Source organism: Columba livia, chromosome 2, assembly GCF_036013475.1.
Source record: "Columba livia isolate bColLiv1 breed racing homer chromosome 2, bColLiv1.pat.W.v2, whole genome shotgun sequence".
NCBI lineage: Eukaryota > Metazoa > Chordata > Aves > Columbiformes > Columbidae > Columba > Columba livia.
The window spans coordinates 131,694,668-131,717,129 of NC_088603.1; the positions used below are offsets into that span (position 1 = coordinate 131,694,668).

General features: G+C 39.9%; 1 long non-coding RNA gene across 1 annotated transcript in view; it reads right to left on the reverse strand.

Moving 5' to 3' along the window:
* Window positions 1-3,716: 3,716 nt before the first annotated feature.
* LOC135578660 (uncharacterized) overlaps window positions 3,717-22,462 on the reverse strand; it is a 167,852-nt gene continuing 149,106 nt past the window's right edge. The window contains exon 4 of the long non-coding RNA XR_010470635.1: window positions 3,717-4,353. This is a non-coding gene — a long non-coding RNA (uncharacterized LOC135578660). The remainder of the gene's footprint in view (window positions 4,354-22,462) is intronic.

A 22,462-nucleotide genomic window follows, 5' to 3' on the forward strand; every position in this document is an offset into this window, starting at 1 on the left:
CTAGAATTAATTAATGTCTCAGTATGAAGCTGCTCTCTGTAACACTCCCTCCACAATTTAACAAAAAGGAAGATAAAAGCTAAAATAAAAGTGAAAATAAAAATTAAAATAACTGTCAAGATGAAGTATTTAAATCACTTATTTCCAGAAAATGAAGTCTTTAGGTAAAATATCAGACATGTAGGTGCTCACAATAAAATCAGAGATGGTAGCATAGGAACTTTTTCTGAAATTTCTGTTTAAGACATCATTTTTTTTCCCATGTTTCATCAGGAAGCGTATAGTCCCATCAATGGCAGTACATAATTCTGCCATTGCCTGGCTTGGAGGCCAACTGTCAAGGAAAGGCCTGTGTGCATACTGTAGATTCACTGAAAAAAAGGGTGGCCATAGCCAGATTCCCTGCTGGGAGTGACTGGTTTTATTTCCTGAACTGTGTTTGGGACTGTTAGGAACCTGCTGGCTGACTTGGGCCAAATCTATGCCAGGGCCAAATCTATGCCTCATGCCTGCACCACATAGACGATGGACATCCTTCCCTGGAGATGTTCCCCAGCACTTCTTTGGTTCATACCCATTTGTTTTATTGTATCAGTGAAAACAATGAGTAAACAGTGACCAAACCTCTGCATATATTGCTTTGTTAGCAACGTGCAGCTGAGGATCACTCAAAGCCAAGGAGCTACAGCTTGTAGATCATATAAATCTCTTTATGAATTGTGAAAGAACAAAATATATCCTAATATTATTGTAGAGCATATTTAGTACCTACTGAATGTAATTGCTGTGTTGGATTTTCATGAATTTAGTTTAGCTTTTATTGCAATCATAATTTAACTTGACCAGAGGTGGGCTTTTAAAAATTCCACCACTTGAAAGTTGGTACAGTATCTGTTTTTCATTAGTTTCATTTCCTTATCCACACACAGACTATTACATATATTACACACAATTCATCAAAAAAATTCATCTTAAGCCATCAATATGAGAAATGATGACAGCACAAACTTATAAAAACCATGTAAGATAAAGTATTAGCATAATAATAGCACACTATCAAGAATAATTAATTTTATTTCCTTAAAATTAGATTATTTTGCATGCAGAGACTCTAATGCCATTAGTTCAGCAGGACTGTACATGGTTTAAGTTGCAAAATTGCCCCCAGAAATTCTGTTTGTGTTTACTTCAGATTCCACATGAATGCTGATTTCAGAGTGCTTGTTTTTGTGGTGCACGTCTGTGTGCTCCGATAGGGTTAGGGGTTAGAGGTGATGTTGGAGATGGCATGTGGGAATGGAGTATCCAGCAGAAGCTAGGGACATATTTGCCTATGACATCTTCATATCAGCTTTAAATCAGCCTCATCCTGCAATCCTTTTTCTAGCTACACTCTTTGTAAAAGACACAGTGAGCAGGATGCACGTTTCTCCATGGTGGTAGTCGTGAGAGGTACCAGACTGATGGAGCTGGGGACGCTAATGTTGTGTCCATGCATGGACAGCAGTGCAGCTGAGGATCACTCAAAGCCAAGGAGCCACAGGCAGGCATGAATGGACAACTGGCCTTCTGAAATGGCTGAAAGCCTCTGGCATTCTTCTAATGTGCTGACAGCTTACTGCCAAATTCTTTAAAGTTTTCACCTTGTAGCTGTTAACTACTGGGTATTGTGATGAGAGTACTAAGTTTTTGGGAAGGATAGCAAACTTATTTTACATGATAATAGCACTAGAAATAATCACTGTCCTTGTTTTGGAAAGAGAAGTAATTTTTGTCTTCTTGTTTAGCTATGTTCTTAACTGAAATCTGTGATTTAAGGCCTAACATCCTCTCCCTCTTGCCTACCCCTCCAAAATAAATCTATGGGGTTAAAAAACATCACCCAGGAGTCCCCTCACAGCACCTTTCAGAAATGTGTGGAGCAGAAGCATTGCCAGCACCGTGCAGGGATGGAGCAGCTCCTGGCAGCTGTGTGTGGGCTCTGCACCCTGTCCGGATACCACCCAGGTATCCCTCTGCATCCTCCCAGCAGGACCGAGGGGCCAGACCAGTCTGCCTTTGCCCCTTGCTGCCCTACTGTGTTATGCACACAGGGGCTCCTTAACTCCCCAGCCTCAATGCTAAGAAGCCCTTCTGGTTGCAAAACAGAAATGGTTTTGGACTTTCTTGCACACAAAAATCATGAGAGGTTTTGTATTCAAACAGGAAATTGTAACATTAGGATGTAATGACCCTCTTCTTAACTGTGATTTAATCTAGATTACGATGCTCTGATTAATGGTATTACTTAACCAAAATGGAAATTTACGACATATGAAAAGTTAGAAGCAACATATAAATGGCATCTAAGTGGTAAATGTGACTTATAAATATGCAATATATGAGTCTTCACTGGATTTAGAGAATGCAAAATGCAAGAGATGGTCCTTGCCCTATAAATCTAATAAGCTAAGTGCAAGAAGACAAAATGCCTGATGTGATGGATGGAAAAACAAAGGGTAAAGTTGACGTGATTGTGAGCAGTGACAGCAGTCTTGAAAGTACAGGACATTGACCTTGCCAGAGAAAAGCGTTGAAAACATAATGCTGAGGAGGAGGGTGGGGGATATATCTCCTCACTAGAGCCTTACCTGACATTTACAACTCGGTTGCAAATATCCAGCATATGACACCTTTATAATTTGTGTTTTCTTTGTAAACCATATTAAAGCTGCTAACACAGCTAAACAGACTGCACTATAATTTGAAAAATACTTTAATACTAAACAGAAGATTCAGTTTTAAATTTCATGACAATATGGAGGTAATTAGAATTGTTCATGTTCACTGGGACTCCTCCTAATTGTAGTATTTGCATAAAAATATTAGACTAGCTGCTGGATAGAAAATTATATGCAATTGTGCTTTGCAGAATGCATTAACTTGCTAAACTTCAAAATACCCAGCAGTATAGAAACAAAGAAACCTTGCCATTCTGGATATTAACTAATGTAAATAATTGAGTTGTCTCAACATTAACTTCTGTGTTATCTACAATGATTATCCTAAGAAATATATTTGTTATGAGCACTTGAAAATGGTGGCTTATCTTGTTTCATCTTACATCAAAAAGCTAATTTTGACTGGAAAAATCTGTAGCGTAGCTGAAGAATATATTTATTTGCTACCAGCGGTAGTACAGCAAACTTTCACCAGCCTGACCAAGAGTGGGGCTGCATTGGACTCCAATTAACAGGATTCCATGGTATTTATTGTTCCCATTAGTGCAACACAACAAAGCAAGGCATGGCATTTAAATAGCTTGCCTAATGTTAGGCAATATATCTGCAGCAAAATCAGATGAACAGGGAGGACTTTTAAGCTGCTGGCTCTGAGCTTCATCCACTAGATTGCATCACAATCAAATTTCCAGATGTCATTGAATTTCAGCACCTCAGAGAGAGACTCATATTGGTGTTTTGGCATAAAGGTATTTAGATGGCTGGATAGGAAAACTGTGGATTTCACACAAAGAAAGGAAATTGGGACTGTGAATCTTGAGGGATTTAACTAGCTTTACAGGTATTCTCCATAGCTTATTTGGAAATCTGGAAAGCCATGGCACACATGGTTCATTACAAAAAATTACAATATATGGGTTAGTTTCCGTAATGGCAAATGACACCTAGAGACCCTTCCCCACAAATTTAAATCCTGTCGTATTTTCCTCTGTAAGATAGTAACATCAAAATAAATGTTCATATAAATGCAGTGTTCCTGGATGCCTGTGAGCTGACATTTGTCATTATGATATGTGTTTCACATATCAAGAGGTAATTTAGCAAGCACTGGGGCAATGAGGGGCACAGGATCACTGCCATCTAATAAGGCAGTGACAGCAACAGGTCCCAAATAGGCTTATTTTATATGGCTTATTTAGATGTGTGATTGTGGTTTTTTGTTCATCATGAGCTGAGCTTCTCTTGTCCACTGTGCCTGTGAGGACAGGGCTGGGGTCAGAACCAGCACTCATCATGCGTTTGCCTTTCCCCACATAGCACATTGGTTGAGTGGCTGCAAGGCTAAAATCTGAATGAGGATTATTTAGAGAGTTCAGTTTCAAGAGTGAGCTGAAACCCAAGCTAAAATGATAGTACAAATATATCAAACGGAACATTTCCTTTCAGCCCAAGGTTTTTAAAAGCCTATTATCCTTATATTATTTTCAGAGAAAATATCTAATGGACACATGAAATAGCATTCCAAATTTATAAGACTGGCAGAAATGACTGGTGGAAATTCCAGTTTTTCATGTCACTGATCCATGAGTATTCATATCAGATGTTAGGAAGGCAGAAGACATTCTGATGTTGTCTGAAATAAATAGAAACAAAGTATTATCGATTCTCTCAAGCTAACATGCAGTTAAACTTATTCTCAGAGTTATATGCACATCAAATACTTAGTATTTTAAGCACACAAATTCAGCAAAACTTTCAAGTGATGCATTTTAGTAATTATAGGCAGGATTGTGAACAGGTTCATAATGAATGGGACATAAAGTATCTAATAGTGAGTTAAATTTATGGGCTTCTTGTAAGCCAAACTTATATTTAATTATTGTGATAAATAGTGCTCAAGGAGATGAGACATCTGTGCATAGGTGGAGTTTAATTTGGGAGACTAAGAGTGATGAAGAATTATAATCAAAGAATTTTCTGTCTGTTGGAAAATTTTATATATAGGCTATTGATCAAGCAAGAAGAATGATCTAGCAAACTGTGCTGGTTCTTCCTATTTGCTTGAAATATAAAATGGACAAAATCTCAGCTAGGAAGTCTGCAAGTTGTTTTACTCTACTCAGTTTAGTATTTAATGACTATTAAGGGTAATTTTTCTGCCAAAAAATTTAAATTTATTTGAAAGGAGAGCTGTCTGTAAACATGAAAGACATCTTACAGGAATATGGAGTAAATCACTGTGCAAATTTTCAGTGTTACATAGAGAAGAAATGTCCTAGCTCTAGATAAGAAGTGGTGCCTATCTGTTGTGGAAAAAGCACGTGTTTCCATGTAAGGCTGTAAGCTTTCTCCCAGTTTTCCTTGTGCAGTGAGCACTGTAAGGCCTTTCTCCAGGCGAACACTTTCCAGCGATGCTGCCAACACACTTTCTCTCCATTGCCACTGTTGAAATCTGACCAAGTGCAACGTTGGCTCCCTGTGCAGGGATCAATTAGTGAGTGTTCATCCACGCAGCAGCCATAACCCATCTTTTGCCCTTGCTACTCAGCTCCTCCCTTCTTCCCCCATCTGCTTTCCTGACAAGCTTTACATGCTTGGGCTTCTTTTAGAAAGAATTTTCCCAGGATTAAACTTGAGTTAGCACAAAGTTACCAAGAGCTGCTATCCGGATGTTGAAGATTATTGACAGCTTGTCATAGAGCCAAGGAATTCCTGGCAAATATCCTATCTCAGCATCTGAAAGCAAAATGGGTAACCCCATTGGTTATTCTCTTCACCTCATCTTTGTATGTATGTCCCCAAGCTGGCTGTGGAATCAAACTTGAACCTTGAATATTTCATTACTGGATCTACCATTTACTTTCCATAAATATATTCTCAAATTTGTGGCAAATTGCCACACACATATTTGGGTATACATGGCAATATATGAAGACAGTAGCATAGTTGCATCTGACAGGATGGTGGTTAACCATACTCAGTCCTATTCCCAGCACTGTCATGGAACTACATATATCTACTCATCAGCTTTCAGAAGTGTTTGCTGAGGTGGTTTTGCATAAAAGTTTACAACAGAGGGTAAAAGGCAATAACACTATAATAATAAAAGCACACTTAAACTGACACTACACAAACACACATCCTTTGCCAAACAGTAATAAGATGAAAGATGGGCAGAAAAAAAATCTTTCACAAAAACACTTTTTGGGACTGTAAAAAAAGTTACCAGTGATGTGTTTAAAACTGTACAAGCTTTTGATGCATCAGTAATGTAAAATGCAGTAAAAAGAAGCTGCAACTCTTCTTCCTTCTGGTTCTAACAAAGAATAATTTCTCAAGTACACAATAGGCTGCTTGAACTTAAGAAGTGTTTCCCAGACCTCTGAAGCAGAGTATTGAAATGGTTTACCAAAAAATCCTGCAACCCCAGAAATGTATGCTGCAGTACAAATTCAGTATAAGTAGAGATTGCACAGTTCTTCAAAGCCAAGGTAAACATATCTCAAGGAAAAAGTCAGTTGCTAAAACTCATGTGGTATAACTTTTTGGATACAGAGTAGACAGTTCTTAGAAAAGCTCTTGATAAACAAAATTGTCTCCAACTTCAGCACAGTGCCAATCTACTAAGCCATTTTCTTATATAAAGAAGATGACTTCGGATTTAGGATAGCAAAGAGTGAAAGTAGCATCGATTTTCCTATCTATGCAGGAAAATAATGAAGTATAAAAAGTCTGATTTGATTTTTTTTTAAAAAAGGCTTAGACACCCCAAATAGTTACATCATGGTTCAGGTTCTTTAAGGATGACTTTTTTCAGAATGATCATGTGGAGTGCTGTAGATGCATAATATGTTACAGAAATTTTGAAGATGTGGGGATGGAGCTATTTTCTGGTCAACATTAAGTTTCACATATACAAAAATGTTCCTACTTCATGCCATAATAATCCAATATCCTAAAATAAAATAATAATAATAATAATAATAATAATAATAATAATAAAGAATGAGAATACATTTCTGGCCCTCCGCAGTCAAAAAACCCCACACTTTCAAAGTATTAGGGCAATCAGATAGAAAAGAGGACCAGCCTGATTCAGCAGAAGCACAGAATCATGAGAAATGCATGTTGAAAGGGACTTCTGGAGGTCATCTAATCCAACCCACAACTCAAAGCAGTGACAACTTAAAAGTTGGCTCAGGTTGCACCCGGCTTCATCAGGTGAAATTTTGAAAGCTTCCAAGGACGGAGGTTCTAAAACCTCTCAGGGCAATTTTTCTTCATGGTCTCATAGCACAACATATGCCTATTGAAGTATTCCTTGCTGCAATTTGCAGCCATTGCCTCTTCTTGATTCCCTGCACATATCTGAAAAGGAGTCCGCCTTCCCTAACTTCCACTTTAGATAATGGAGTACAGCAAGAGAAAGACTTATTTTCTCTCTTGGCTGAACAAGCTCTGTTCCCTCAACCTCTCCTTGCACTCGGTGCCCTCCAGCCCCTGGACATCCTCCCAGCCAGAGGAAAATAAACATGTCCCTCAAGCTGTGAGTTATGATTTTGGTATGCAAATGTGCCAGTATCCATTGCTGCCAAAGGAGCACACTGACATGTTCAACTTTTGACCCATCAGGACTTGCAGCACTTTCCCTAGACATCCAAGGCTGTTTGTTAACAGTGCAGGATTCTGTGTTCATCTTTGCTGGACTTCAGTCCATGCCTGTCAAGGTCCCTGCGAATGACAGACTTGCGCTTCGAGTATATCAATATCAACCATTTTCTCATCCACTCCAGTTTTGTGTCATCTCTAAACCTGGTGAATGTGCAGTGTAGATAACAAAGATATTAAACAGGATTAGGCCTGAAGATACTGATGCCTGAAGATCTGCCACTTGTAACTGATTGACATTGGCCATGACTCCCTGAGCCCAGCAGTCCAGCTAGGTCTTTCACATACCTTGCCATTTTGTCTCACTTTGGCTATCACTAGGAATGTTAGTGCTTAAAACCCTGCTATTTTTGAGGTATACAAAAGCCAGTCCTCTCCCCTCTTGCAGTGAGCCTGGCACGACAGAAGTCAATCAGGTTGCTCAGTCATTATTTGCTCTCTGTGAATGTGCTGATTTACTTTATTTTTATGTGTCTGGACATGCAAACGTGCTTCATAGTCTTTACAGGGCTAGAGATGAGGCTGACAAGCCTGTACTTTCCCAGGTTTTCCTTGCTTTTTTACTTTTTTTGCATATGGGAATGACATTTGCTTTTTTTTTTTCCCAGTTACTGGAAACCTCCCAAAGTCATAATACCTTTTCTAAGAGCAACAGACCACAGGTTGGCTGTGTCATCTGTCAGTTGCTTCAGCACCCTTGAATTCCATTTGATCCCATGGACTTTTGTGTGTTCTTCTTACCTAAGTGGTTACCAACTTGATTGTCCTCTGCTGTGCATAGTACTTCTCTTCCCAAACTGCCGATTTTCATGGTGGCACAAGAAACCCGAGAGCAGACTATGCCAGCAAGGACTGAGGCAGAGGTGACACTAGCACCTGAGCCATTTCAGTGTCCTTTGTCCCTTGGGCCTCCATCTCATCCATGCCTGGATAATTTTCCGTATTCATCCTTGGTTGCCTATCCCATTTCCTTAAGCTTCCTTTCAGCATTTCAGCTCAGGAGAAATCTGTTGAGTCATGTTGGCCTCCTGCTATGACTGCCTGTTCGCTCATCCATTAGGTCAGACTCTTCTTATACCTTGAGGAGATCATCCTTGAAAATTTCTCTCTCTTGCCTCCTTTGCCCTTTCAGATAGCCTCTTAAGGGATCCTGCCTACCAAGGTCCTGAAGTAGCCAAGGCTGCCCCTCTGAAATCTGGTCTTTGCTGCTTTTTTTCTTCAGTTCTCTCAGGTACTTAAACCCAACTCGTGGTCACTGCAGTCATAGCTCCCAATGACTATCAGTGGTTGGCTTGCTTATGAGTAGCAAGTTTAGTAGAACATCATTCCCGATCAGCCTGTCTCACACCTACACCGAAGAACTCATCGCTTTTGCTCTGCTTTGTTGCCCTCCCAGCAACTGGAGGGCAATTGAAGTAATTTAAGTCCCCCATGACAGCCAAAGCTTTAAACTGGGAAGATTCTTCAAGTTGTTAAAGGTTTGTCCACCTTCTCACCTTGTTACTCATGCAATCTGTAGCAGATGCTAGCTACAGCATCTGCTTGTTGGCTGCTGCTCTGATCTTGACCTGTAAGTTTTCAACAGGTCTGTGCACAAGCTATTCCTTTGTGTAGAGTGCAGTCCTCCAGCTCTCATCTTCCCAGCCTGTCTTTTCTAAAAAGCCTCTACTTATCCAGTGCCATGGTCCAGTTAAGAGCTACTCACCACATCTTCGTAATCCCATACTTCTATGTTTACACAGGATTTTTTAATCCCCCCTGTTTCCCAGGCAGCATGCATGAATTTGTAGGCACTTGAGATAGGGCCCCCTTTTGCTCAGATCTCTTGGGAGAGTACATGAACCCCTCCTGTCACGATATCCTAAGCACACTCACTTTCAATTTTCCCCTTAAAAAGTCAAGGAGAGAAATTCCCTATAAAAACTAGCATAAGAATAGCAAGCTTGGTAGTAAGAATGCCACCACTTCATCAGATGCATTCCATCTCTCATAGAGTCATTGAATAGTTTGTGTTGGAAGGGACCTCCAAAACTCATCTAGTTCAACCCCCCTGCAATGGGCAGGAATATCTCCAACTAAATCAGGTTGCTCAGAGCCCCGTCCAGCCTGGCCTTGAATATTTCCAGGGAGGGCGCACCTACCACTTCTCTGGACAACCTGTGCCAGTGCTTCACCACCCTCCCCGGTAGTCCTTCCTTGATCCTTGAAGAGGGCGTTCCCAAGGTCATAGAAATCTACTCCCTGCAAGCAGAAGCAACCCCACCAGCAGACAGTAATCTCCAGGGTCTGTCCACGGCTGCCCATGGTGTTCCCTCCATCGCCCAGATGCCAGGCTACACTAGTGCATGGCTCTTGAATGAATAACTGAAACCTATCAACCCAGAAAGATAGAAGCGTTATGTGGATGTGGGCACTATAACAACTGTCAAATTAGAAAACTAAAACTAAGCTCAGAAATACTTTGCTTTTCAGCTGGTGAAGGCCGAAAATTTCCTTTTAAATTACCAAAATAAATGGTGCCTGTTTTGGCTATGGCTACATTAGCCATTACTTCAGGACAATGGGAGCAGATCTATACTGTGAAAAATTTGGTTGCTGCATATATCTACTTAAAGCATGTTTCAGGGGCTTTATTTCACAGGGACAAAATTAACATCTGGAGTAAATTAGGCACCTGTGGTACATCTTTTGAATTAATATTCTCTGAAATGGAATACAGCTTTTGCTCTTGAAGACTGTTGTGTGTTGTAAACCAATTTGCTTAAAAATGCACAAGTTGGACCCAAAATGCTTATGTAAATACATCCACAGAATGCCTTAAATTCTCACAGTTACACAGTGAGCCAGACAGAGTGTCTGCTTATCTTTTTATGTTCAAGGCTACAGGCAACAAAGTCTTTATAGTTTTATTGTTTTTACATAATTGTGTCATAACTTTTGAATTTTCTTTCATGTTAATTATGGCAAAACTCCATAGCAAATAATTTCAGATAATTTTCTTCAAAATATTGCCAAAGGACAAGAACAGAATATAATACATGAGGTCCTGTGTTTCAGCTGAAACCAGTAAAAGTATTTATACTGATTCTTTGAATTATTCTGACTAGATCCAGTCTGAGTCCTCACAATAATTGCATCTGGAAAGAGAAAAAACTTTATAAGAGTTATTCTCCAAGGAAATCACAAGTGGAATATATAACCATTGAAAGGTCCTTTAAGGAAAATAGTCCCACTGCCAGACTGGGAAGGGTACCAGTGAATTTATTTATTTAATTTATGTTTTCTGAATTCAGTCATGACTGACTTATTTCAAGGCTGGGCGTTTTTTTATAAGAAGGATATTCAAAAGCATGTGAAAAATAAATATAAGCACAGCAAAATTTAAAAACTATCTCTTTGTAAACAGTGCATTACTAAATTCTATTGGGAAGCTGTGACACTGGGAGCTTCAACCTAGGCTTTCAGGTATGTACTTCAAGACCTTATCAAATACAAGAAGCTTTCAAGGTCACAAGAACACACTGGAAGATAAGTTCTGTTTCCCTTGCTCACTGCAGGACCAGGTGTCCACTTAACCCAGGCAGGCAGTTGTTGGATACTGTGGAGGGTGTACTGGCTCCTTGAGACTGTTGTTAGATTCACCACCTTTTTAATGAGGAATGCCTATTTGTTGCTTTTAGGTATACTTAAACTGAGTTAAGTTATACCTAACTCAAGCCAGGTTTACTCAGTCACTTCTTAAGATTTTTAGTAGTTTTTTGCTATTTCCTGGTGATGCTTGTGTGGTCATCTATCATCTCTTTCTAATAGCTACTGTTCTTCTCCACTACTTTTCATACCTTATTCTTATAATAAAGGTAGACATTCATTCTTCATAAAATATCCACTACATACTGAGCTTATGTTTGATGTTTTATTTCCAATGAGCTTTGCCTCTTGTCATATTCCTGAAGCTTTCATTGCATTTTTGCATTGAATCAGGCTGGATTCAAAGCTGTTCTCTTTCTTTGATGAATTACACTACTGAAAGCTTCTTTGGTACAATGCAACCATATCCAACTTTCCCAAGCCTACTGAAATCGATGTAATCTACAATTTATAACTTGTATGACCTGCTTATTTCTGGTTACATAATTCTAAACTGAAAACATTGCATATCAAAAATGCAATCCAACTGTTGTGTGACTTGTGTGTCTTAAAGTTCAGCTTGCACTGCGGAGCACGGAGGCGCTTCACCAGCAAAGGTCCAAACACGTCTCATGGTTGTATCCCGACTTTAATTCAAACCAACATCTAAACATGGACCTTTCTTGAAAAACAAATGTGTTCATAGTCTAGAAGGCAGTTTTGTGGTATTCTGGCCAGGTCCCTGAACCTGCCACTTGGGAGTCCAGGAGGCGGTGTACACCATGAAGCTGATGTGCTCCACAGACATGCTAACCAGCTCTTTCTGGTACCAGGTCTGGGTTCTCATTAATTAGTTCATTGACCCTTAAGCATTCGGATTCCTGAGCTATTGACCATTCTCAAAAAGGAAGCTGCAAAATTATCCTGAAGAATTTGTAATCAAAGTAGAGGGCAGTGGGGTGGCCAGTTTGAGGTTTTAAAAAATGCACTGAGTACCATGCTAGAAATTTTATATGTTGGGTAAGTGAAGTTTGGAAATCATCACTTTTTCCAAATATCGCCTCTCCCTGCTATCACTACTTGATTTATTTTTCTTTGATTAGTTTAAAACCAGCTGGTGACTGGTTGTGCTTCCATCACCCATAAGCACTGCTTCGCCTGCGTGATAGTGAGGGCTGAGTGGCTGATTGATGCCTAGAACTGCAAAACTCCATTAGGAGAGACCTTTCAGTACAGTAACTTAAGCAAATATTTAAATCTTAAGAGAGGATGCACTGAGATAAGTTTTGGTAAACTAAGGCTAGGATAAAAAGGATTTAGTTGAACAGATTTCTGACCCATTAAAAAAAAAACCCAAACAATCAAATGAAAATTCTTGTAGCAAAATGAAATTCACTGCCTTTGTAAAAGTTCAGTTCTTGCTCAAACTCTCCTTCAGTCTGGTTTGTTCTCTGCATAATTAAATAAGATATAAATGCATGCCAGAAAAGTAGCAATTTTCAGAAGCCTTGAAAACAGTGTTTTACTGCTATAGCTAGTTCTGTCCTAATAGGATACTGCTAGAAATAGTTTTTCCTCCTTTTTAAAGAGAAACAATCAAGAGATCTGTTCTCATTTAACCCTGCACAACACTCTAGGGATTTCTGTAAACTATATTTGTTATTTGAATGGCTACATTATTTTCCTTACTTAATCTTGTGCTTAAAAAAAAAAAAGCTACATGGATTTGCTATGTGGCTCATTGTCTGTGCCTCACTAGTACTCTGAAAGTGAAGCTGCTGGGTACACAGAGCTGTTCATGTGTGTCAAGTCATTAGTTTGAAGGCCTGTGGTTTTGCATTTCCGAAAAGTCCTTCTGAGTTTGCTAGCTCTTTGGTATAGCTATAAGTTAAATAGTAATTTGTTGGTATAAGTGGCAGGTGTCCCGGCACGTAGCAAGAATGGTAGTGAAACCTGAAAACTTACCAAAATCAGGCTGCTGCCTCTGAGGATAAGCTTTAGCAATCTTTTTATTGAAAACTTCCTGTAACATCCACACATTTATTCCTGTCTGGTTTATACCTACTTGCTCTTGTATCAGCATTTTAGGTAGCTGGCTGTGCTTCATTTTGAGTATCAGTTTCTGACATGCACAGGTGAGGTATTCAATGACAACTGGGTGATCTAAAAGCAAAAGGACCATTGAATTGTACTCCCATGCCAAATTTGCGTTTGCAAATTTCTCCTCAGATTTTTTCACCTTCTTATGGTGTAAGAGAGGATCGAATACAAAAAAAACTTAACCTAAAACTCCACTAGAGTTGGTAGAGCTACTTTCTGGGTGGTGAAGGTAAAGGAGAAAAGTGATTCCAGTATTTGAACAGTGGCCAAGTACATAATGTGATAGAAATTGTGATAGCTCTAAGGAGATATTAAACCAGTATCTTTGTGATGTTACACAATAAGGCTCTAATTGTTAAATTAAGTGATATTAATTACAAATACTGATCATTATCGTCAAAGTTCCAGAATAATTCTTTGAGACTTGAGAAATAGAAATACTTTTTGGACAAAAACATCATCCAAAAAATGGAAAAAAAAAAACAAAAAACCAAAACAAACAAACAAAACAACCCAAACCAAAAACCAAACCAAACCAAAACAAAATCTCATTTTACAATACAAGCTCAGCTGGTCAAAGACTCAAAATAAAAAATGTTTCATTTCTAATAGCCGTTTTGTGACTTTATCTTTTTAAAAATTACATCTTTGAAACAGGCTTTCAAGGCTGTGGTAACCAGCCAGATTGACAGGACTAACGTAATAAAGATGGCGTAATAATTCAAGTTGAAATAACACTAAAAAGTCATATTCTCAAATATCAAGGTTTGGGTAACTTAGAATCACTCTTAAAGTCTACAGCATATTTCTGCCCATTGTTACTGTATGACGTGTTCAATTGTAACATGAAAACACTACGGTCAGTGTAAAACACCAATAATATCTGATGTTCAAGTTCTACTGTTTGTTGGGGAGAAATGGGACAGGGCAGAAATGTATATGTCTTATATTAAACTGCAGTATTATATTTTGTTGTGGCTGGCACTTCTCACTGCTTTTCCCGGTGATCATGTCCTATTTAGGTGAAATAGGGTTTCTAAATTCTGCAATTGGGGTAGTGAAATTTTGTCGTTGATTGGTTTTAAGGGTAAATTATTTGCTTTACTCTTGTAACTCCCACAGTCAGTTGTAGCTTACCAACTGCTGAGGGCAGGTGGATGTTTAGCTGAACAATAAAGGCATCAGCCACCTCTCTAGAATGTTGTCTCTCTCCAGCTCGAAGTTTGCCTTGAGATGACCACCCTCTAGTACCCTCTGCAATCTGGTGGTGCCTTATGCCACAGTAAGAGCCACAGGAAATCAGCTGCGTTTCAAGAAAACATTTGAGTCACATGCAGAAAGGGAGCTGAAAATGAACAGCAATGTTTAGTGTTCCAAGATGTAAAAAGACTGAGTATCCTGAAGTTGCAATTTCAGGAGGACGAAATTAATCCACTTGTGAAGCACAGTAAACAGGCTGAAACAAATCTGCCCTCAAGCCTCTTTGCTTTACCTAATGGCTTAATAGAAAAAAAAAAAAACCTCAAGAAATTAGCAGAAATCTGCAATGTGAACATTATCATCTTACATTTGAGAGGTTGTCTGGGCATTTCAGAGAATTTTGGAAGCTTTTGCTATTTGTTGACATCTCTGTAGGTCACAGGAAACAAGTTAAGAATATGCCTGATTAAATTAAGTCTTCTGCCCAAATAAATCTTGGAGACCTGCAGGCTTTTTAGTGGTGCAGTACTGGCACCATTATGGAGAAATATAGCTTACTTTTGAGCTTCAGGAGGAAAAATACTTTCTCCTTGGATTGATTTCTTAACAATATTTATGTTACTGATAAGACTAGTCTCACTTGGTAGGAAAGAAATTGGTTGGGCCTTGGCTAGTGGCCCTATAAATTACTACATGACTACTACTGCGGTGGCTTAATTGAGTGTTTATGAAGTTGGCTATGAAGAAGGAGAGATGACAAGCCTCACCATGGATTTGATCAGGATGATATCCCAGCATGACGTATGGCACATTAGGTTTTCCTCCCAAATTAGTGTGATAGGGTGGCAAATGTGTTGAGTTGCAGTGTTCACTGGCTTAATCAGCCCTCCAGATTGATTGCTATGCTATCAACATGCCAGTGAGCAGAGGTGCAGGATGTCAAGTGCTGGTTCTCAAGCAGGGATTCAATGCTTGGATCCTCTTCCCATTTACAAAAACAGCAAGGCTGACTCATAAAGTCATCGGACCCATAACTGAGCAGTTTAAAGGACAGAACAACAACTGTGATGACAGAAGAGATACCCAAGTCATGGAAACTGTCAGCTGCTCCCTTAAAAGGATAACAGAGCTGCCTTTGAAGAGTGCTGCCTGAAGTGCCAATCACCACGTGTTTACTTCCCTCAAGGTTTACTGCAACAGAACAAATCCCCCTCAATCAGCAAAATGCAACTTATTATGAAAACAGGATTGCAATGCTTAGAAAGACAAAAATTCATTAAACACTGAGCATGGATATATATTTAAAGCTATTGCAGAAAAGCGCTGCTCATGCAAAATGGCTTAACTGTTTTCAGTGTGAGACTGCCAAACAATGAGATTTAACAGCAGGAAAGCTGAAATGCATGACAGTTTATAAGAAGAGAAACCAAAATGAGCATCATGGGGATAGCTGTAAAACACATGAATCTCAACAATTGTACAAGAAAGCACAAGTAGCAAGCTATCACAGAGAACAGAACTGCCCAGGGACAGAACTTCTCATCTGTAGAGCAGAGCAGGAGTAATTAAAAATGTTATTTTTATCTCAAACAAATGTTCTAAACGAAATGATTTAAGGGTTGTTTTATGCAATTTCTAATGATGGAAAACTTTATGGAATGGAGTCAAAAAAGCTTGTCTAGAAGAATCATACTAAAATTAAACAACAAATGAAATGACATCTTTAGACAAACAGCTTCAAAGAATCCAAGGAAACAACTGGTCAGGCCACTAGGATTGGGAAAGCGGGAGAGAGTTTTGCCTTGCTTTACCAGGTTTTGGGGTTAAGCAGCAGATGTGTAAAACCATTTCCTTCATTAAAAAGGATGGAAGAGAGTTTTCTTGTTATCACAGCTTGTTTGCATAGGCCTGACAGGTGAAGTTGCAGGTCCTACAGGATGGCTGGAAAGCAGAGAGGCTGGGAGGAAATAAGTCTTGAAAAAAACAGAATATGTAGCTTCTACCATTTTAATCCTCATTTTGGGTTACCAGCTAGAAACTTGCCAAAAAAAACTTACTAGTAAGGCAGCAAGTGGAGGCTTGCTATTGATTGTGTCGTGGATTAATTTGCTTTCAAAAGCTTGTGATATTACACCTTTTCTATTTATTTTTAAGATGTCAGTTACTATCACTCCAGTAAGGAAATAGAGATACATGTTTTTACTGTATTTCATTCTCTACCATAGCCCTGTAATAATAAGAACCAGGTTTTGTCATGCCCCTGTGAACCTGAAGTCTTTATATTTCCTGGGGATGCTTTGTCAGACAGTGGTAGCAGGAAAAAAGAAGAAAAAATGTTATAATAGACCTTCTATTCCCTTCTCTCACCAACCCACTCAATCAGTTTAGAAATGCTAGAAAGAGTGCATTTCAGCTTCAGTTCAACATGTCCATTTTCACCATAGCGTAGGGCCAGAGACTATTATAAAAATGCTTTGCACTTTTTTTATATCACACTTTCAGACATCATCTCTGGCCTCTAAAGTGACAAGTCTAGTGGTGCACTGCACCACTTGAAGGGATTGACATTTGGCTGGGATTAACATTTGGGATTAACAAAGGGATTAACATTTGGCTGGGAGTTTTTGTCTGCAGTATTTTGTCTGAAGTATTCTTCACAAAATAAATGAGCATTATTCTGACAGGTCTAGCCTTGTAATAAGATGTAGATTCATCTCCTGAGCAGTGGTGCTAAACTGGGAGCACAGATGTGATGCTTAGATGCTTAGAACCAAAAAAATATCCCAATTACAGTTTTATTACCTGTTAAATGAATCATGCTAAAACTAATGTGGTAGCAAAGATTCAGCTCTCTTAAGAGTCAGTGAACTTTATCTGTTCAGTTTGGAAAAGAATGCATAAGTTTTGTCTTATAAACACAAAGTTATGCTCTTTTTTTTTCCCTCGAGACAAACCTAAATACCTAAATAGTAAGGGATCTGCAGCTGGGCAAAAATTCTCAAATTAACATCACATGCCTTTCATCTATCAAGGAAAACAAACAAACGAACAAAAACACCACCAGGTTAGAGGTGACAGGAAGCAAATGCATATGTACATTTAATTTCCCGACAGTGGGTTTGCATTTAAGAATAACATTAAAATATCTAATTTCTTGGTTTAGGTTTTAAATAGTTATTTTTTGCTCTATCATTCTACATTGAGAATGCACTTCAAGATTCAGTTCCTTGCACTTGAGTTTGAAACACAGGAGACATCATACTGGGACATACCTGGGAGCACAAAGTCTGATACTCTCTGTCTCTGATTGTCACCAGAGGTTACAGGAGCACTTTCTCTTTGCGTATATAAATAGTTAATAAAATGCCAGTAGGTGGCACTCAAGAATGCATAGCATTGAAACTACCTAAGAAGTAGGAACCTTGTCATGTTCTGCAAATGGCTTCTTTCGCTTCTTCTATTCAAGGCATCTTAACACCAGAGGCTTGAAAGGAAGCTGAAAGGAACACAGCACTTTGGATTTCACTCTTTTGCTGCTTCTTCATGAAGTACACGGGTCTAGATTTTGTATACCTAATAAAAATAATTAGAATTAGCTGCTGAATGCAGTAAAACTGAATGATGAACATTTAAGGAACATTTTTGGTTCCTTTTCAGCTCTATGTAATACTGAGCTTCAGTTAGCTGTTGCAAATCATTACATTTTCTTCAAATATGTTATGATGCTGTTTGATATTTTCCCAAGACAGGATTTATTCTTTTCAAACAGACCTTGTAACATTCGCTTTCAACCTAATATAAATGATTCACTCAAACAGAAGGAAAAGAAGCAAGTGAAAGGGGTTTCTTGCCTTTGTTGGAGATTCGCCAGTCACCACGTTGGAGCCTGGGAGGCTCTGGCCCCAGCTGGGAGGGTGAACACATTAACAAGCACCCTCCTAAGTAATCTCCATCATGGAGGCAGAGGAGAAACTATCTGGGGCCAGCGGTCTGTGATCTGAACAGCTTCCAGCTCTGGCTCTGCTGCTCATGCCTGGGCACAAATCTGTCTGATATGGGAAGTATTTATAAAGACAGACAAATAACTGGACATTTGTGCAAGCAGATTCTTCAGCTCTCAGGGCTGCTCCCGAGGAACCATTTTTATCTCTTTTGTTTGTGTGCTTTTGTAAAACTAATGGCCAGATTTAACATAGACTCAGCTCAAAGCAGCATGATTTTGGCCAGCATAACTGCTGTCTGAAACATTTCTCCCACTTCTGTGTGAGGCTGGCCTTGTTGGTTGCCAGTTGAAATTAATAAAATTAAGAAAAGACAGTCAACAAAATTGGCTAAGCTAACACTATCGGAAGGAATAAAATCCAGCTGGGAAAGATGAGAGTAGAGTCAAGTCTAAATTTAATTTTGCGTAACCAATTCACACCCAGAGAGTGTGCAAAACAGAAATTAGAGGTGCCCTGCCTCCAACCAGGTTTTTGGAGAATGCATATTCCTGACTACAGCCAGATTGTGAGCCCTCTCTATCAAGTGACTCATAAAAAGAACCCATTTGAGTGGGGCCCGGAACAACGAAAAGCCTTTGAACAAATTAAGTGTGAGATAACTCATGCAGTGGCCCTTGGACCAGTTCAGACTGGGCTAGGTGTTAAAACTGTGCTCTACACCGCAGCCAGAGATAATGGACTTACCTGGAGCTTCTGGCAGAAAGCACCAGGAGAAACCCAAGGTCGACCCTTAGGTTTTTGGAGTCAAGGATACAAAGGATCTCAGGCCAACTATACTCCAACTGAAAAAGAGATACTAGCAACATATGAAGGAGTCTGAGCTGCTTTAGAAGTGATCGGTACTGAAGCACAGCTCCTCCTAGCACCTTGACTGCCGGTGCTGAGCTGGATGTTCAAAGGGACGGTTCCCTCTCCACATCATGCAACTGATGTTACGTGGAGTAAATGGATTGCATTGATCACGCAACAAGCTTGAATTTGAAGTCCCAATCACCCAGGGATCTTAGAAGTGATTACAGACTGGCCAGAAAGCAAAGACTTTGGGATGTCTCCAGATGAGGAGGAAGTAACACGTGCTGAAGAAGCACCACCATATAATACTCTTTCAGAGACTGATAAGCAGTATGCACTGTTCACAGATGGATCCTGTCGTCTTGTAGGAAAACATCGAAGGTGGAAAGCTGCTGTGTGGAGTCCCACACGACAAGTTACAGAAGCCACTGAAGGACAAGGTGAATCTAGTCAATTTGCAGAAGTGAAAGCCATCCAGCTGGCTTTGGACATTGCTGAACGAGAAAAGTGGCCAGTACTTTCTCTATACTGACTCAGGGATGGTAGCAAATGCCTTGTGGGGGTGGCTACAGCAATGGAAGAAAAGAAAATGGTAGCACAGAGGTAAACCCATTTGGGCTGCCACACTGTGGCAAGACGTTGCTGCTCGGCTAGAGAGCCTGCCTGTAAAAGTTTGTCATGTAGGTGCTCATGTGCCTAAAAGTCGAGCCACCGGGGAACATCTAAACAAACAACATGACGATCAAGCTGCTAAGATTAAAGTAGCTGAGGTGGACTTGGGCTGGCAACTTAAAGTTGAACTTTTCCTAGCTCTGTGGGCCCATGATGCTTCAGGGCATCAAGGTAGAGAAGCAACACATAAATGGGCTCGCAATTGAGAGGTGGACTTAACTATGGACACTATTTCACAGGTTATTCATGAATGTGAAACTTGCACCAAAATCAAACAAGCTAAACAGTTAAAGCCTGAATCGTATGGGGGGGCGATGGTTAAAGTATAAGTATGGAGAAGCTTGGCAGATTGATTATATTACACTTCCACAAACATGTCAAGGTAAGCATTATGTACTTACAATGGTGGAAGCAACCACTGGGTGGTTGGAAACATGTGCCGTACCTCATGCTACAGCCCGAAATACTATCTTGGGGCTTGAAAAGCAAGTCCTTTGGTGACACGGTATGCCAGAAAGAATTGAATCAGACAATGGTACTCATTTCAAAACCAGTATTATAGACAATTGGGCCAAAGAACATGGTATTGAGTAGGTATATCATATTCCATATCATGCACTAGCCTCTGGGAAAATTGAAAGGTACAATGGTTTGTTAAAAACTACACTAAAGGCATTGGGTGGTGGAACCTTTAAAAACTGGGATTCACATTTAGCAAAAGCCACTTGGTTGGTCAACACCAGGGGATCAACCAATCGAGCCGGGGCTGCCCAATCAGAAATTCTTTGTACTGTGAAAGGAGATAAAGTCCCTGTAGTGCACATGAAAAATATTTTAGGAAAGGCAGTCTGGGTTACTCCTGCCTCAGGCAAAGGCAAGCCCATTTGTGGGATTGTTTTTGCCCAGGGACCTGGCAGCACCTGGTGGGTGATGCTTAAGGATGGAGAAGTCTGGTGTGTACCTGAAGGGAATTTGATTTTAGGTGAAAATATTCAATACTGAAATGCATTATGTGAATTGCCATACTAACACTGTTTAATAAGTGTCTTTCAGATCAAGACAGTGATGATGAAGCCAGAGCTAGCTTCTTCGAGTGGCACCTGACAACTTCTTCGAAGTTGATGTCTTTAACCCACAAACAGTGGTCGTGAGATGCACTTGATGTACCATTTTTCCTGCCCTGGGAGACAGTTGTGACAAAATGAACTTAATGAAGTTTTTCAAAGGATGGTCCACTGATTAAGATGAGTTACTCTTGTGTATATATGTACATATGTGTGTATATATATATATATATAGTAGTAGTGATTAATTAGATTGTATTGATAGATTGTATTGTTAAGGTTTAAATATACCGTGAATGGCATATTATAAGGGGTGGAATGTCCTGGTTTTGTTAAAAACAAGTTTCTCTTTCAGTGAATTTGCCTGTCAGTTTAAACTTTCATATTAGCTGCATTTTCCTGGAAAACCAGGTACATATTTTGGTAAACATAGCAATGGAATGCGTGGTTATTGATAAGGACAGATTCACATCTTGTGAGAGGGGCGAGAAACAGGTGACCAAGGAACTGACCAACTGAGTATAACATCCCATGCACGTGAATACTTCAAGTAAAAGTAGGAGATCACGAGGATCTCGTTCCTTTTTTCCTTATGGCCCACATTAGGAGAGGACCTTGCAAGTCGTCCCTGCAAACTGAGGCCTGGTGACAGACTGAATCCAGCTCCGGTTGGCTGCAGAGTCCAATCCAGGATTTCAAGTGCCGACTCTGCAGTTGCTGGGACTTTCAAGAGTGGTTTTGTATATTTTGTATTATTTTCTCCATTCTTATTAATAGCATTAGTAAAACATTTTAATTTTTCCAACTCTCTTCTCTCTGTCCTTCTTTCCCACCTGATCGCCTGTCCTTAGTGGGAAGGGGCAAGAGTGAGGGGCTGAAAGGGGAAGTGTGGGGAGAGAGAGTTAACAATACATCTGCCAGGGTTTTATTGTCACCCCACAATCAAAACCCTTGACACCAAGGTGAGGCATAGACTACTTGGCTGCAGGAAGGGGAAGGAGAGAGGGAGGAAACAGGAGGAGGAAGAGGAAAGAGAAGAGGCAGGCAGAAGCAAAGCCCTGGAGAATTCAGTTCCCTGCAGGGCAACCAGACAGTGCAGCCCCTGATGGTGGCCGGACATACTGCCTCTCCATCCCCACCAGCAGCTGTTCCCCACCATGGCTTGACTGCCCATAATGCTGCCCTGCCTGTGCCTGCACTGGCCTTGGAAAAGCAATAGGTTACACATTGGCTGACAGAAAGCAAAACTGTCGCATGACCATAGCACAAGGTATCCTTGTCACCTGGGTCACCAGTATGTGTGCCCTCCATAGCCACATGGCCACAGCAGGGCATATGGGGAGATTTTGTAACAGAGGCAGAAAAGTGAATTTCTACTGTAGGACACAGAAACACTGAGAAACACTGTCCCGTTCTTACGGACCTAAGAGCTGAGAAACCTCATCTTACTCTAGTGAAATATGAGACTTGTGTGAAAGAAAATAGTGTTGAAATAAGATCTTTTTAGTTATGGCTTAGAATGATTATATCTTCCTTATCTTCCAACTTTCCTTACTCCTTTTCCTAACCATCACTTGCTTGGTCTCTCCATTTCCCACAGGCTACAGGCTTCAAG